Below are 16,837 nucleotides of genomic sequence, written 5' to 3' on the forward strand. Positions count from 1 at the left end.
TCGACCGCCACCCACATCTCTCTACAAATACGGCCACCACCCATATTCTCAAATATTTAAAATGTTAGTTTATATACGTTATTATTAAAAATGAGATTTGATGTTGTTTTTGTAGATTGAAAATGTAAAATAATTGTTTTAGTAGATTGAAATTATTAGTAAGGAATTAGGTTTATTTATAGAGTTTTATGGAGCTTAAAGCTTGAAAATCTGAAGAAGAAGAAGAAAAATTAATGGTGGTTTCGGCCATTTTTTGGGATAGAGAAAATCATAACTTTTCGATAGCCTGTCTAATTTTTTGACAAGGTGTCTGATATTTCAAACCAATTGTCTAAATTTTAGACAAGTCGTCGTATATTTTCGGCCACCCGTCTAAATTTTAGACATGCCGAATTTTCAAAAAACATGTCATATATTTCGACCACTTGTCGAATTTTAAGACGGGCAATTTTCATGATTTTTCGTGATTTTCTTTTTTTATATATAATTTTTTTAACTAAGTAATACCAATAATTTATATTTGTTTGTTTGTCGTATTTTTTTCAAATGACATCAAAATACATTGTAATATTGTGTGATGGATTGTGGAAAAAGAATGAAGACTCATGGAAATGGATTTCAAATGGCTCGCGGTCAAGATCAAGTTTGATATAAACTAACCTAACCTTTGAGAAGTTAGTTGAACATATATATGAAGTTACAGAAATCAATCACAACATCTTCGATATAGAATTTACTTACATGATTTATTTACTTTGGACTTGAGTGGATATGTAATATTATAATTTTGTGTAATTTTAAATTTTATGCTTTAGATATGATTTTATAAGGAAAAATTCAGACTGGTAATACTTGATTTAGAAAGGTTGTACAAATTTTGGACTACTTGTCGAAATATATGGACAGGTGGTCGAAAATTTTAGACAAGTGGTCAAATTCTCAGACAGAGTGTCGAGATATGCACATTGATTATTGAAAAATGTTAATTAGGATACAATAATGACGATATGAGCCTTATATCATTATTTGAGATTTTTAAGACATTTTCACACATTTAGACACGTTGTCGAAATATGTAGACATGTAGTCGAAACATTCGGACAAGTAGTCGAAATACCAAACAAATATCAATTTAACAATATAAAGTTGAACAAATACTATAAAAGATACAATTAGATCAATTTAACAACTAGAAAGTGTGCATTATGATCTAATTGGTCATCTTATTATTAAGGTTGATTATGACACTCAATCATCTAAGTACATTGACTAGGATATCCACCACCCAATCCTTAATCATCATGTGATGGTTAGTTAACAAGGTTTTATTTGAAACATGTTAAATAGGATCCAATAATGACGCTATGCTCCTTTATATAGCATTATTTGAGCTTTTTTAGACATTTTCACACTTTTAGATACGTTGTCGAAATTTTAGATAAGTTGTCGAAATATGTAGACAGGTAATCGAAACATTCAGAAAAGTTGTCGAAATACCAATCGAAGATAAATTTAACAATATAAAGTTGATCTAATATTGTAAAAGATACACTTAGATCAATTTAACAACTAGAAAGTGTTCATTACGATCTAATTAGTCATCTTAATATTAAGGTTGATTATGACACTCGATCATCTTAGTAGTTTGACTAGGATATTCACCACTCAATTCTTAATCATCAAGTGATGGTTGGCTAACAAAGTTTTATTTGAAACATGTTCATTAGGATCCAATAATGACACTATGAACCTTTATATAACATTATTTAAGCTTTTTTAGACATTTTCACACTCTTAGACAGGTTGTCGAAACATGTACCATACGAATATCAATTTAACATTGTAAAGTTGATCTATTACTGTAAAAGATATAATCAGATCAATTTAGCAACTATAAACTGTTCATTAATTGGTCATCTTATTATTAAGGTTGATTATGACACTCAATCATCTTATTAGTTTGACTAGGATATCCACCACTCAATCCTTAATCATCAAGTTATGGTGGTTAACAAAGTTTTATTTGAAACATGTTAATTAGGATCCAATAACGACGATGTGCACATTTATATAGCATTATTTGAGCTTTTTTAGACATTTTTACATGACAAGTTGTCGAAATATATAGACAGATAGTCAAAACATTCAGACAAGTAGTCGAAATACCAAATGAAGATCAATTTAACAATATAAAGTTGATCTAATACGGTAAAAGATTCAATTAGATCAATTTAACAACTAGAAACTGTTCATTATGACCTAATTGGTCATTTTAGTAGTTTGACTATGATATCCACCACTCAATCCTTAATCATCAAGTGAGTTGGTTAACAAAGTTTTATTTGAAAAATATTAATTTGGATCCAATAATGATGGTATACACCTTTATTTAGTTTTGTTAGAGTTCTTTTTTTTAAGATCGATAGAAGTCTATAACCGTTTGATACTTGATCTTGATCGCGAGCCATTTGAAATTTATTTTCATGAGTCTTCATTATTTTTCCACAATCCATCACATAATATTACAATATTTTTTGATGGCATCTGAAGAAAAAAAATACGACAAACAAACAAATATAAATTAGTGATATTACTTAGATTAAAAAATGAAAATCGCAAAAATCATGAAAATCTAGAAATTCGACAACCTGTCTGAAAATTGGGCAGTCTGTCTAAACATTCGACATGTGGTCGTCTAAAATTCGACATGTCTAAAATTTAGACAGGTGGTCGAAAATATACGACGACTGGTCTGAAATTTAGACAGTTGGTTTGAAATATCAAACACTATGTCGAAAAATTAGACAGACTGTCAAAAAAATAATGGGTTTCTTTATCTCAAAAATGGTCGAAATTACTATTAATTTTTTTACTTCATATTTTCAAGCTCTATGCTCCATAAAACTTCAAAATTAAACCTAATTTCTTACTAATACTTTTAATCTACTAAAATAATCATTTTACAATTATATCCTAAAAAAACATAAAATCTCATTTTTAATAAAAACCTATATAAACTAACATTTTAAATATTTGGGAATGTGGATGGTGGTAGTATTTGCAAAGAGACGTGGGTGGTTGCCAGTGATGGGCAGTGGTCGCTGGTGGCAGCGGTCGGATGGGAGTGGGTGGGTGTGGGTGGGTGGGTGAGATGAGTGAGGAAGAAGATGATAATTTTATGGATTTTGTTTTATTTTATTTTAAGGGAAAATGGGTAATAACAAAGTTTTATTAATAAAAGAGATCATTTACCTAAAAACTATGTAAAGTAAGCCAAAGTGCAAATTTAACTATAAAAATAAGTCATTTTAGCCAATTACACGTATTTTTATGCTTAGCAGCACATGTATGATGAAGTCTCATCATGTACGTAAACATGGTATAGATAAAATTTGAATAATTAAAAAATATTGTAGACTTTTCTACACTATTATCTATTTTTTTAGCAAAAAAAGCATTGTTTCATTGTCAGAAATTTTCGTTCATCAAACATTATATTTCACAATAGCTTCGTTCAGTATTGTCAGAGCACCTACTAGAAATAGTAAGATTTTTCTATCTATGGCATTATCTCCAATTTTTATTTGATATATTAGTGATTAAACATGGATTGATGGGCTAATGGGGAATTCATTTGATTTATAAAATTTTACTAATAAGTAATGCTTATTTATTAGGAAAATTGAATTATAGCTCAGCTCTTCTACTTAATGTTTTAAGGGTTTGAATTTGCTTTTCTTATTTTGCTTGCTCCTTTTCTATTTTTATTTTTATTTTCATGTAATGTGACATACTTATGTTTTTCACAATAATACTACAACAAATTATACTTTTAATGATTCCCTATCTTACACCTAAGGAGTAAGACATTAAAAGTTAGTGTTGGGGTTAAGCAACCTTGGTTTTGTATTACAACTCAAAGCAAAAAAAAACAATGAAACTAACTCTAATGGAAAATAATCACAAATTACATAAACACAAAAGACAAAGTGTAGAGTGGAAGAACAACATTCTTACATAAAATCACAAGTCTATGATTTTATGTGGAAACTAAAGTGACAATACTTGACACAAATGTAGATTTGTTGTCCAAAAATCTCTATTTCTAGCCTTCTTCTTGGAATTTCTTGAAGCTACTACAATGGAATGGGATTGAGATTTACAAGCCTTGATCCTTCATACAAGTCAAACTTTCTTGATGAAGATCTTTGAGAAAACTAGTAATCTTGGAAGGTAGAGAGAGAGAGGTGAGTGAGCAAGTCACCGATTAACTCAAATGAACCCTTTAAATAGTATAGTAGTCTCATTAGACTCAACTAATGAGATTAGAGCATTTTAATTTTAATTTGTGAGCCAAAAACACGTCACTGTACAGACTCGTACGGACGGCCTAGGTGACGTGTGGCCTGGCACCAGGCAACACGTCGCTTGGTCTACCATTTCTTGGCCGAGCGACGCGTCACCTCCCAGAGGCAGTGCATTGTCGATGTCTCTGTTTTGATGCTCCAAAATTTTTCTCGAAACATCCCCAAATGCTCCCAAACTTTTTGGGTACTCTCATATACTCTAAAGAAACACTTTGGACCCAAAAAGATGATTTATAAATGCATATACCGAAAGTCAACTCTCACATGTTGACTTTTATGAAATCGTTATGGTTTTTGCACCTCTTCGTGCCTAACCAATTTCACCAATCATAACATTCCTCCACTTGGTTAAATGTATCCTAAATTTTCTAGCCAAACGATATCAGTGCATAAAGTAAAGTACATGTTTGAATTTTACCTTAGTGTAAACACTACAAAGCTTCTACCAAAATGTTAAGGTATTCTTAAAAGATTGAACCCAACATTCCTAGTGATGAAAACTGGTAATGTCTCACAGACCTCTATCTGATTACTCATGTATTTCCCATTGTTCGCGCTTAGCACTTTTAATGACCTTGTGCTTGATCCATTCAATAACCATCCGGACGCCTCAACTCTAGGTTCACATAGGAGAAATTGTTACAACCTCTTTGCTACCTTTAGAGAAACTTGTTGCTCTTCAACTAATAAATTCCATTAAAAGCTTATGGCTTAACCCTCATGTCTAGTAGCAACCAACATTAACTCACTCTTGATGAGACCTCTAAGTTGTTAACAATGAAACTATTCCATTATCAATGACTTGTTCTTACCCATTTAATTCTACACTTGATGTATACAAGTTTTGAGTTGGGTTGCCATCATTGGGGAATCTATTTTTCAAGGAGTTTTGTTCCCATCTCTCTATTTGTGGAACTGACCAAATGTAACGTCCCAAAATTCCTAATAAGGCTTAGTGACTTGATTAAGGGGCCAGGAGGGAATTATTGGAATATTATGTATTTATATGTAAATTAATTGAATATTTATGTGATTATGTGAATTACTTGGGTTATATTATTATATGACTGATTATTCATGTTTAAATGTGCGAAACAGGCCCGCTTTTATTTAAAGGGGGCATATTTGTAATTTTGACCCGTTGAGGGTATATATGTGATTATATGGAATTATATTTGAGATATTCGGCAGGAGTCGGTCCTTTTGAGCAAGATAGCGATTTAGTCATAACTGGGGATTTATACCCGGCTCGGGGTGAGACAGGGGTATTTCAGTAATTCAGTGAGTTACCAAGACTCATTGGAGTATGAGTCATATTTTGGGGAAAATAATGATATTTTGGGTTTGGCAGAATTAATTGGGATTATAAGTATAATGCGAGATGGGAGTGTAATGATGATTTTGCCCTTAATGGGCTTTGAGATGGAAGTTTTACCTTAGGGGCATTTTGGTCATTTGGACCATTGACTTAAGTAAATCCAACTTAGTTTATCAACTCATAACCATACTCTCTCTCTCTCTCTCTCTCTCTCTCTCTCGCTCTCGCTCTCTCACTCTCTTTCTCTCTCTCTCTAGTTCTCTTTGTTTTTTGAAGAGAAATTTGATTCCAAATCTTGGGAGCTTAATTGCTAAGGGAATTAAGTAGATTTGGGGCAAGTTTGGATTAAAGCTTAGGGAATATAGCTGGATTCGTCTATCAAAGATAATCCAATATCTGAGTTTTAGTTTTTTTGGTTTTATAGTTTTTGAAGTTTTAATGAGATTCTAAGTTTGAAGGAGTTTTGATTGAGTTTAAGGTTGGTTTTTATGATTCTGAGCTGTTGGGACCATTATTATGGTCGAAACTGGTTAAAATCGCTGGAAATTCGAGTTCGTAGGGTCGCATCATGACGTTGTTATTGGAGCGCAACAACCCTCATGAACTCAGAGAGGTAGGGGTGTTGTAACACCCTACTACCTTAGATTCATTACCATGTGTTTTATAAATGTGTCATTAGCTCGCTAATCGAGGTTTAAGGTTGAAAAGTGTGATTAAATTGAAATAAGACTCATTTATCGATATTAATTATAAAAGATTTGGACATTCATTAAAATCATAAAATTTATACATTTGGGATCCCAAAATATTGTTTCAAAATGTAGTACAACTCAAAAGTTTCCATATAGTCGACCTAAGTGACAAAATTAACAATTTTTAGTGAATTCCTCAAAATAACCCTAGTCGTGGCAGCCAGGTAGGTCGAACATGTACACGCCACTCCACGCTCTCCAACTCATGGTTGATCAACCTTCATCCTTGCCCTTACCTGCACCATAGAGCGCCCGTGACCCAAAGCCCAGTAAGAAAACTCAACAGATAACATATCATAATTCAGTCACTAAATTAAACAGTTCAATCAGACAGCAGAATAAAGATATAGTGGCCTATGCCGACCCAGGTGCTTTACCAAGCACTGGGTTTGCGGTCTTCACTGAACGGGTGGGTATTGCACCCTAGAGGGTCTCACCCTAGTGGCCTGCACTCAGCGTGCTTAACATTGATCCCAGCCTTTGCCGTACCCAACCTGTAACAACCCAAAATTACTAACAAGGCTTAAGGGTCTTTATTAGTGTGTCGGGAGGGCATAATTGGTTTATGTGTGATTTAAATGGTTAAACACATGATTATGTGATGAGCATGCTTATATGATTATATGGATATATGAGATGCATGATTATGAGTATTAGTATGCATGTAGGCCCTGCTTAGCTTATAAGGGCATATTTGTAATTTTGGCTCATTGAGGGTATAAATGTAATTATTTGTGATAAATTGTTAAGACCACATTATTATGTGGATATATTTGTAGTTGGTGACTCGAGGCGATTCTAGTGAGCGGTTTAGCAAAAAAGTCACGGTGGGGATTATACCCGGCTCGGGGGGATTTCTAGGAACTTGAAAAAAAAATATTGGAGACTATTTAACATTGGGAAAAATAATTGGTGATTAGTTAGATGACGGGAATTAAGCGATAATTATTAGGGACACTTGAGGAATTAGCGAGAATTGGGAACAAATGACCAAAATGCCCTTAAAATGTTTAAAGGCTTAGGTTTTAATGGGAGGGCAAAATGGTCATATGATAGTTAGAAAAAGGATAAGGGTTATACTGCTTTTTATACTTAGTGGAAGCTGTAGAAAGTTTTAGAATTTGAAGGAAAGAAAGAAAGAAGGAAAAAAAAAACAGAGAACATGTAACGACCCAAAATCACTAATATGGCTTAAGGGCCTTGATTAGTGTGTCGGGATGGCATAATTGGTTTATGTGTGAATTTATTAATTTAATGCATGATTATATGATAAGCATGATTGTGTGATTATATGAATGTAAATGTGGTTATATGCTTTAAATTGTGAGAACCACATTATTATGTGGGTAAATCTGCAACAAGCGACTTGAGGCGATCCTAGGGAGCTAGATAGCGGGAAAGTCACAACGGGGCTTAATATTTGACTTTGGACAAGTCAAGGGGTATTTCAGGTATTGGACAGTTATTTAGATCACCAGGTTATGAAAATAAATAATTGGAGATATATTTGAGGTTAGGAAGTCTAGGTGGGAATATTGGGGAATTTTACCATTTTGCTCTCGGGGACGTTTCCGGTACCCCGAGCTTTGGGATTAACTTAATTTCTTAAGGATAGGCTTAAGAAGCTTTAGAAAATAGTAGAATAAAATAAACCGACCCTTTCCCTCTTTCTCCCTTTCTCTCTCAAAGAAAAACATAAAAACTTAGAGGAAATTTGGCTGAAAGCTCAGTGGTTTAACTTAGGTCTTGAGGGATTAGCTCAATTTTAGCAAAGGAATTCAACCAGGACTAAGGTAAGAATTGATTCCCACTCTCTGTTGTTGAAATTCTGTGGTTTTGGTTGTGTTCTAAGAGGTTTTTGGGTTTTGAATTTGAAGATAGGATCTTGGAAGTTAGCTCAGAAATTTCATAAGGGATTGATTCTACAGTGAAGGTAAGCTCGAGTTTATGGTTTAATGGCTGAATTTTAGTGTTCCCATGGCTGGTTTTAGTGTTCTTGAGTTAATAAGTTTCAGAGATTGAAGTGGGTTTTTGATGGGTTTGTAGTCTAGGTTTCAGCTGGGTTATGTTGCTGGAATCATGTGGGAAGTGTTGGGATGATTGAGTTGTGGAATTGGGATAGTTTTGGATGGGTTTGAATGAGGTTTGAGAGTCAAAAATGGAGGATTTTCTGGGTTCGAAGGGGTCGGGCCGCGGCATAGTTCTTGGTGAGCCGCGACCCTTTGAAGCTGAGGGACGCTGAGGAAGGAAGGCGGGCCGCGGCATGGTCTGAGTAGGGCCGCGGCCCGTGTCTGGTTTTGGGCGTGGGTGAGCCTTTGGTTGGGGCCATGCCGTGGCATGTGTAACGCCCTAGATAGCCAAGACCGCTACACTGTGTACTTATAAAGGTGCAAGACTTGCTAATCAAGTCATTAATTTAAAAATGTGTCACTAAACATGTATGAGCTAGGGTTAAAAAGGTTTTGGTCTCAAAAGTTTCATTTAATATAATTAAACTGTTATGTACATGGGATCCCAAAAGGAACAGAGTTAAAAAGTTGAGTTACAGATTTCCAAAATAGTACAAACAACTGTTGGCCATACTAAGGAAAAATGGACAATCTTTGGGCCTCGCGTCCCTGCCTAAACCTCAACCGTGGCGGCTGAGCAGCTGGCCATATACATTCCGCTCGCAGAGCTCTCCTAATCAAGGCTGATCAAGTTTTCCCTTGCCCTTACCTGCACCACCTAGCACCCGTGAGCCAAGGCCCAGCAAGAAAACATGTTCAACACAAACAGTAATAACAGATAGTAAATTCACTAAGCATGAACTCTCATCAAATAATCCACATTAATCATTCAGCATTTATTCAGAATTATGGATGCAATCAAACACTTATAACATTCATATCACATAATAATCAGGGCCGACAACTTAGGCCGCACCCTCTGTTTACCCCACTGACTCCGACCCTCTTAAACCGAGCTTAGTGCATATTAAGCTGTCCTTGGATACCAGTGGCCAAGCTGCACCCTGTGCACTAGTGTAACCCTTGGCACCCTTAGGCCGTTGGTTCACTAATTAGCTTGCATGGCATAATACCATCTTTTCAAGCATACACAGTAGGGAACCCTTAGTCCTGTCACAGATATTCAACCAGGTGCAGTTTTCTTACCTTTGACCTTTGCGGTTTCGGATTACGAGCAACACTCCTCAAGCACGATCCGTTCCCGAGCCTAAGCTTTTATCACCTAGTCACAACCAAGGTATAGGGTTAGGGTTTCTGGTTGCAAAACTAACTTCCAGGAATCCGAATTCCACCAAGCATGGTGGTGGAATCGATCCCGAGTATTCTAGACCACATTCCCGTGCCTAAATTCCCTAAATGTTCAAGTGTGCACCCAAGGGTTGCGTCCCTTGAAGCTTAGCTGCGGCCCTGCCCTCAAAACAGAACCAAGGGCTTGCCTGGAAGGAGACACTCGCTGCGGCCCTTGCATTGGGCGCTGCGGCGCTCACCCTTGGCTGAGCCTCCTTGGCTCATCTTCATCCTAGGGTCGCAGTGCTCTAGAACAGAGCCGCGACCCTTCCCTTCGAGCCCAGAAATTTCACCATTTCAATCCTTAAAACCTTACCCAAAATCACCCCAAAGCTTCCTAATTCAAAAACAAACATTACCAACACTATTAGGATGACTTTAGCAACATAATTCAACAGAAAACTCAGCCTAAAACTCATAGAAATCCATGTTTCAATCTCTGAAACTCAAGAACCCCAAAACACCCAACTAGCCATGCAAAACTCGAATTTACACCTCTAATCATGAGTTAGAGCTTACCTCTTCAGTTGAACTCCTTCTCTAAGCAAACTCTCAGCTAAGTCTTAAGTTTATCAGCTCAAATTCAACCTTAAACATTAACAATACAATCATCTCAGTACCCAGCTAAGAACTCAAAGTTTCTAACTTCAAAACACAGTTTAATTCTTACCTTAGCCTTGATTAGGTGTTCCCTGAATAATCTCTGAGCTAAGCTTCAAAATCCCCCACTGAATTCCCAGCAATTCCCAGCTCAAAGTCCAGCAAAATTCCCAGTTTTCCCCCTTGTGGTTTGCCTAGTTTCCTTGAGAGAGTAAAGAGCTGAGAAGGAGAAGAGAAAGGTAGGTCTATTTTTAGTTCTACTATTTTCCTTAAGTTTATCTTATCCCGTTGAGTTAAACCCGAGGCTCGGGGTGCCAGAAACATCCCCGAGGGCAAAACGGTAAAATCCCCCAATAATCCCGCCTAGACTTCCTAACCTCAAATATATCTCCATATATTTATTTTCATATCCCGATAGTCTAAATAGCTACCCGATACCTAAAACACCCCTGACTTATTCAAAGTCAACTGCTAAGCCCCGTTGTGACTTTTCCCCGCTATCTAGCCCTAGGATCGCCTCGAGTCGTGCTCTGCAGACCTACCCACATAATAATGTGGTTCTCACAATACCATATATCTATCACATTAATACCAATATAATCATACAAGCATTATTAATCATATAATTATGCATTTAAATCTATAAAATCATTCAAATCACATTAAACCCAATAATGCCCTCCTGACACACTAATCAAAGCCCTTAAGCCTCATTAGCGAATTTGGGGTCGTTACAACTATCCCCTCCTAATGAGAATTTCATCCTCGAAATTTACCTAAATAGCTCGGGATACTGATCCCGCATTGTTGTCTCTAACTCTCAGGTCGCTTCCTCGACCTTACTATTTCTCCACAATACTTTCACTAACGAAATTGTCTTGTTCCGTAAGACTTTGTCCTTCCGATCCAAAATCTGAACTGGTCGCTCCTCATAGGACAAGTTTGTATGCAACTCTAAGTCCTCATACTTCAGCACATGTGTTGTATCAGAAACATACTTCCGCAACATGGAGACATGGAACACATTATGAACTCCTGATAGCGACGGTGGCAAGGCCAGTCTATAAGCCACCTGTCCAATCCTTTCTAGGATCTCAAAAGGTCCAACAAACCGAGGGCTCAGCTTACCCTTCACTCCTCTCAATGGTGAAACTCGCAGAAACACATGGTCCCCAACCTGGAACTCCACGTTCCTACGCTTAGGATCAGCGTAGCTTTTCTGTCTACTCTGTGAAGCAAGCATTCTTGCTCGAATCTTTTCAATAGCCTCATTGGTCTTCTGAACCATGTCTGGTCCTAAGTACCTCCTCTCACCCATCTCATCCCAATGTATGGGTGGTCTACATTTTCTCCCATATAACATCTCATAAGGAGCCACTCCAATCGTGGACTGATAACTGTTGTTATATGAAAATTCGATCAACAGAAGATACTTACTCCAAGATCCCTCGAAGTCAATCACACACACCCTAAGCATGTCCTCCAACACCTGAATCTTCCTCTCAGACTGTCCATCAGTCTGAGGATGAAAAGTTGTGCTAAACTTCAGCTGAGTCCCCATGGCTCTCTGCAGAGCTTCCCAAAACTTGGAGGTAAAGATAGGGTCTCGATCAGATACAATAGACTTTGGAACCCCATGAGGACGAACTATCTCCCTCACATACAGCTCTGCATATTGTTCCACTGTATAGGTCAACCTCACTGGTAGAAAATGAGCTGATTTGGTGTATCTGTCCACTATCACCCACACCGAGTCATGAAGTCCAACTGTCCTGGGTAATCCTCCCACGAAATCCATCGTAATATCCTCCCACTTCCACTCTGGGATACCCAAAGGCTGAAGCAATCCCGCTGGTCGCTGATGCTCAGCCTTAACCTGCTGACATGTCAAACATCTAGACACATACTCTACCACATCCTTCTTCATCCCGAGCCACCAATATAATGTCCGTAGATCCTAATACATCTTCGTGGTACCCGGATGAAGTGAGTACGGTGTAGTGTGAGACTCATCTAGTATCTCTCGTCTGATCCCCTCATCTACCGGAACACAAATTCATCCCTGATATCGAAGCAAACCTGTCTCAGAAACAGAATAATCCTTAGCTGTCCCCGCTAAGACATGCTGCCTAACTTCCTGCAAACGCGTGTCCACTAACTGACCCTCCTTGACCCGCTCTAACAGGGTCGACTGCAAAGTAATATTGGCTAACTGGCCTACCACCAGGTCTATCCTTGCCCTGGCCATCTCATCAGCTAATTCCCTCGAGATCTGGGTGGAACTATACAACTGTCCTAGGCCCCTCCGGCTCAACGCATCTGCCACCACATTGGCTTTCCCAGGGTGGTAAAGGATATCACAATCATAATCCTTAACCAACTCCAACCAACGTCTCTGCCTCATATTTAGATCCTTCTGAGTGAAGAAATATTTCAAACTCTTGTAGTCAGTATATATCTCGCACTTCTCCCCATACAGATAATGACGCCACACCTTCAGGGCGAATACCACTGCTGCTAACTCCAAATCATGAGCCGGATACCACTGCTCATACTTCAGCTGTCGAGATGCATAGGCTATAACTTTCTCATTCTGCATCAGCACGCAGCCTAAACCCATCCTTGATGCATCACAATAGACTACAAACTTTCCTTCCTCCAAAGGAAGACTCAACACAGGTGCAGAAATAAGTCATCGTTTCAACTCCTGAAAGTTGTTCTCACACTTCTCTGTCCAGAAAAACTTCTGATTCTTTCTTGTCAACTCTATCATTGGTGAGGAAATCTTTGAGAACCCCTCTACAAATCGTCTGTAATAACCGGCCAACCCAAGGAAACTTCGCACCTCCGAGGCGTTCCTTGGCCTCGGCCAATCCCTTACTGCTTCTACCTTGGACGGATCCACCTTAATCCCTTCTGCCCCAACTATATGCCCAAGAAAAGTCACCTCTGGCAACCAAAACTCACACTTCTTAAACTTGGCGTACAACTGATTCTCCCTTAACCTCTGTAAAACCTGTCGAAGATGCTGCTCATGCTCTACCTCTGAACTGGAGTAAACCAAGATGTCGTCGATGAAGATAATAACGAACTGATCCAAAAAGTCCTTGAATACCCTGTTCATCAGATCCATAAAATCTGCCGGGGCATTGGTCAGACCAAAAGACATGACCAAGAACTCATAATGCCCATACCGTGTCCGAAAGGCTGTCTTTGGTATATCCTCATCTTTGATCCTCAGCTGGTGATAACCAAATCGAAGATCAATCTTTGAGAACACCGTCTTTCCCTGCAGCTGATCGAACAAGTCATCAATCCTTGGTAGAGGGTACTTATTCTTGATAGTCAACTTGTTCAATTCCCTATAATCTATACACATCCTCAAATTCCCTCTTTCTTCTTAACAAACAACACTGGAGCGCCCCATGGAGAATAACTAGGCTTGATGAATCCCAAATCCAGAAGTTCTTGCAACTATATCTTCAACTCTTTCAATTCCGCTGGTGCCATTCTGTACGGTGTCCTAGACACTGGTTCTGTCCCCGGTGCTAACGTAATCTCAAACTGAATCTCCCTGCACGGCGGCAACCCTGGCAGATCCTCAGGGAATACATCTAAAAACTCACACACCAATCTGGTCTCTCCCGGCCCTGCCGGCATAACTCTAGCAGTATCCACTACACTGGCCAGAAAACCTATGTATCCCCCCTGCAACAAGTCTGTGGCTTTCTTCGTTGAAATCATGGGTACGCGGGGTCCACATACCGCACCCACAAAAACAAAAGGGTCCTCGCCCTCAGGCTCAAAAGTAACCATCTTCTTCCTACAGTCAATCGTAGCCCCATATCTAACCAACCAGTCCATCCCCAAGATCATTTCAAAATCCTCCATATCTAACTCAATCATATCCACCAAGAGTTCCTTACTATCAATCATCACTAGCAGTGCCCTAATCCATCTCCTAGAAACTACCAGTTCCCCTGTAGGCAATAAAGTCCCAAACCCTGCAGTCCGATACTCACTAGGTCTACACAATCTATCAATCACTCTACTAGAAACAAAGGAATGTGTAGCACCAGAATCAATCAATACTGTAAAAGGAAAGCTAGCACTAGAAAGTTGACCTGTCACTACCGAGGGACTAGCCTCGGCCTCTGCCTGAGTCAAGGTGAATACTCGAGCTGGAGTCAAGCTATCCACCTTCCCTGCTTCTCCTTTCTTCACCGTTGGGCAGTCTTTCCTGAGATGCCCTACTGCTCCACACACAAAGCAGGCCTTGGCCCGACACTCGCCCAGATGATGTCTTCTACACCTCGGGCACTTTGGATAGGTCCGCCATGCCTCACCGCCACCCTGACGGCCACCCTGACCACCCCGACCCCTCCTATCAGGACCAGCAGCGGTCGAAGTGTCAGGAGCCTTTCTTTTGAAGTCATTGGGGCCTCCGCCCCTACCTTTCCTTGAATAAGGAGGCACCGCTTTGCGGCCCTCACGCCTCACTGCACATTCCCTCCATATCTTGTTCTCCGCTTCCTCAGCGGTAAGAGCTTTCTCAACGGCCTGGGCATAAGTTGTTCCTCTAGGTACCGTTGTGATTTTGACATCCCGGGCTGTCATAGCATTAAGCCCCCTGATGAACCTATCTTGCCTAGCAGCATCAGTAGGCATAAGATCTGGTGCAAATTTTGCAAGTCTGTCAAATTTTAGGGCATATTCAGTAACAGTCATATTGCCCTGCACAAGACTCACGAACTCATTAACCTTTGCTGCCCTGACAGCAACATTGTAGTACTTCTGACTAAACAAGTCTCTGAAACCTTCCCAACTCAAAGTAGTAACATCCCTGGTCTGCGATGCCACTTCCCACCAGATACGGGCATCCTTTCTCAACATATAAGTGGCACAAGCCACTCTATCATGCCCCTCTATCCTCATGAAATCCAGAATTGTAGTAATCATAGTTAGCCATTGCTCGACTTTCAATGGATCCGGTCCACCCTCAAAGATTGGGGGTTGTTGTTTCCTGAACCACTCATATAACGACTCTCATCTGTTTCCAACCTCCCCAGACTGCACAACTGGTACCACTGCAGGTGGTACAATAGGGGCAGCACTCCCTGATGGAGTCTGCTGTCACAGAATACAGATCTGCTCGTCCTGACTCTGTAATCGAGCCTGCATATCTGCCATTAACTGCTGCCAGTTCTCAAGGACTAGCGGAGGAATTTGGCCCTGGTCATCACCCCCGGTCCCGGACCTAGTGCCGGCTACTCGTGTAGATTTTCTTGGACGCATAGCTATCCAAGTCAATCTGTAAATAACGACTCGGTAGTCAGACCATGATGACAGGGTAAAAATTTCTCCAAGATCCATCAATAAAACATAACCAATCACAAACAATCAACATATAAGCATCCATCCTCATGCACTGGTTACTAATAAGCACGCCTCCAACCTCATTACACAATAGCTATAAAACAGGCATTCATTCATACACAATATACAAGTAATCATCCATATATTCAATTACATGCACGACAATGCTAATAAACATGCCCCAATATTCTCACACAACAGTCAAGGGCCAGGCCCTATCAGTATCTCATGCTTCCTAATAATCCAGTAAATAACAGCATTTGATAACTCTACAAAATAGAGTTATTTTACCACTTTTTATGTGCTAATTGTTGCTTAATTCTTGAGTTTTTAATTGATTTATTAAGTTTTAAAGTAATTTTGAATTTATTAGGTTTATTTTAATTTTATAGATTTTTGTGTATTTTTATAGTTATATTATTGTAAAATATTATAGTTTAATTATTTAAAATTAATATTGTTAAGTTAGGAGTAAAAAGATGCAATTTTGAGCTTAAATATTTAAGTAAATTAAGTTTTAATTAATATTTTCATGTAACTTTTGGTTGCATATTTTATTATTGAAAATATTTAATTTTAATTTAATTTATGATTGTTTTATAGGGAATTTGTTGTATTTTATTTGCTCTTGAAAAGTAAGAAAAATGAAGGAACTATGGCAATTTTCAAGAAATAAATGAAGAAAATGGCAATTTTGAGAATAGTGCTCCACAAGCCCAGAAGCTTTAGGCCCAAGCCCAGCCGTGGCCCACCTGCCCTCATTACCAGCCATCAACAAACCTCCTGAAGCTCTCCCAGCCGAGTGATGCATCTCCAAGCCAACAACCAAGCTTCCCCAACATCACATGCTGCCTCCTGACCGCTTGAAGCTCCAGCAAGGCCAGCCGTGGCCTAATTCGGCCCAGCACTTCCCAGCTTCAGCCAAATGCCTTCCTTCAGCCCCATGGCCCATCACGCACAAGGCCCAAACGGCCCAAGTCAACCACCCTGCCACAGCCACAAAAAGAACAAAAAAGCAAGTTTTTATTCCCAATGTTTTTTTTTCTTCCTTTCACTCAAATATCAATTCACTCTTCCCTATTTTTTTTTTTACCTAAGTAAACATTCCTAATTCATTTTTTTACCCTA

This window comes from Humulus lupulus, chromosome 5, assembly GCF_963169125.1.
Source record: "Humulus lupulus chromosome 5, drHumLupu1.1, whole genome shotgun sequence".
NCBI classification, from domain to species: domain Eukaryota; kingdom Viridiplantae; phylum Streptophyta; class Magnoliopsida; order Rosales; family Cannabaceae; genus Humulus; species Humulus lupulus.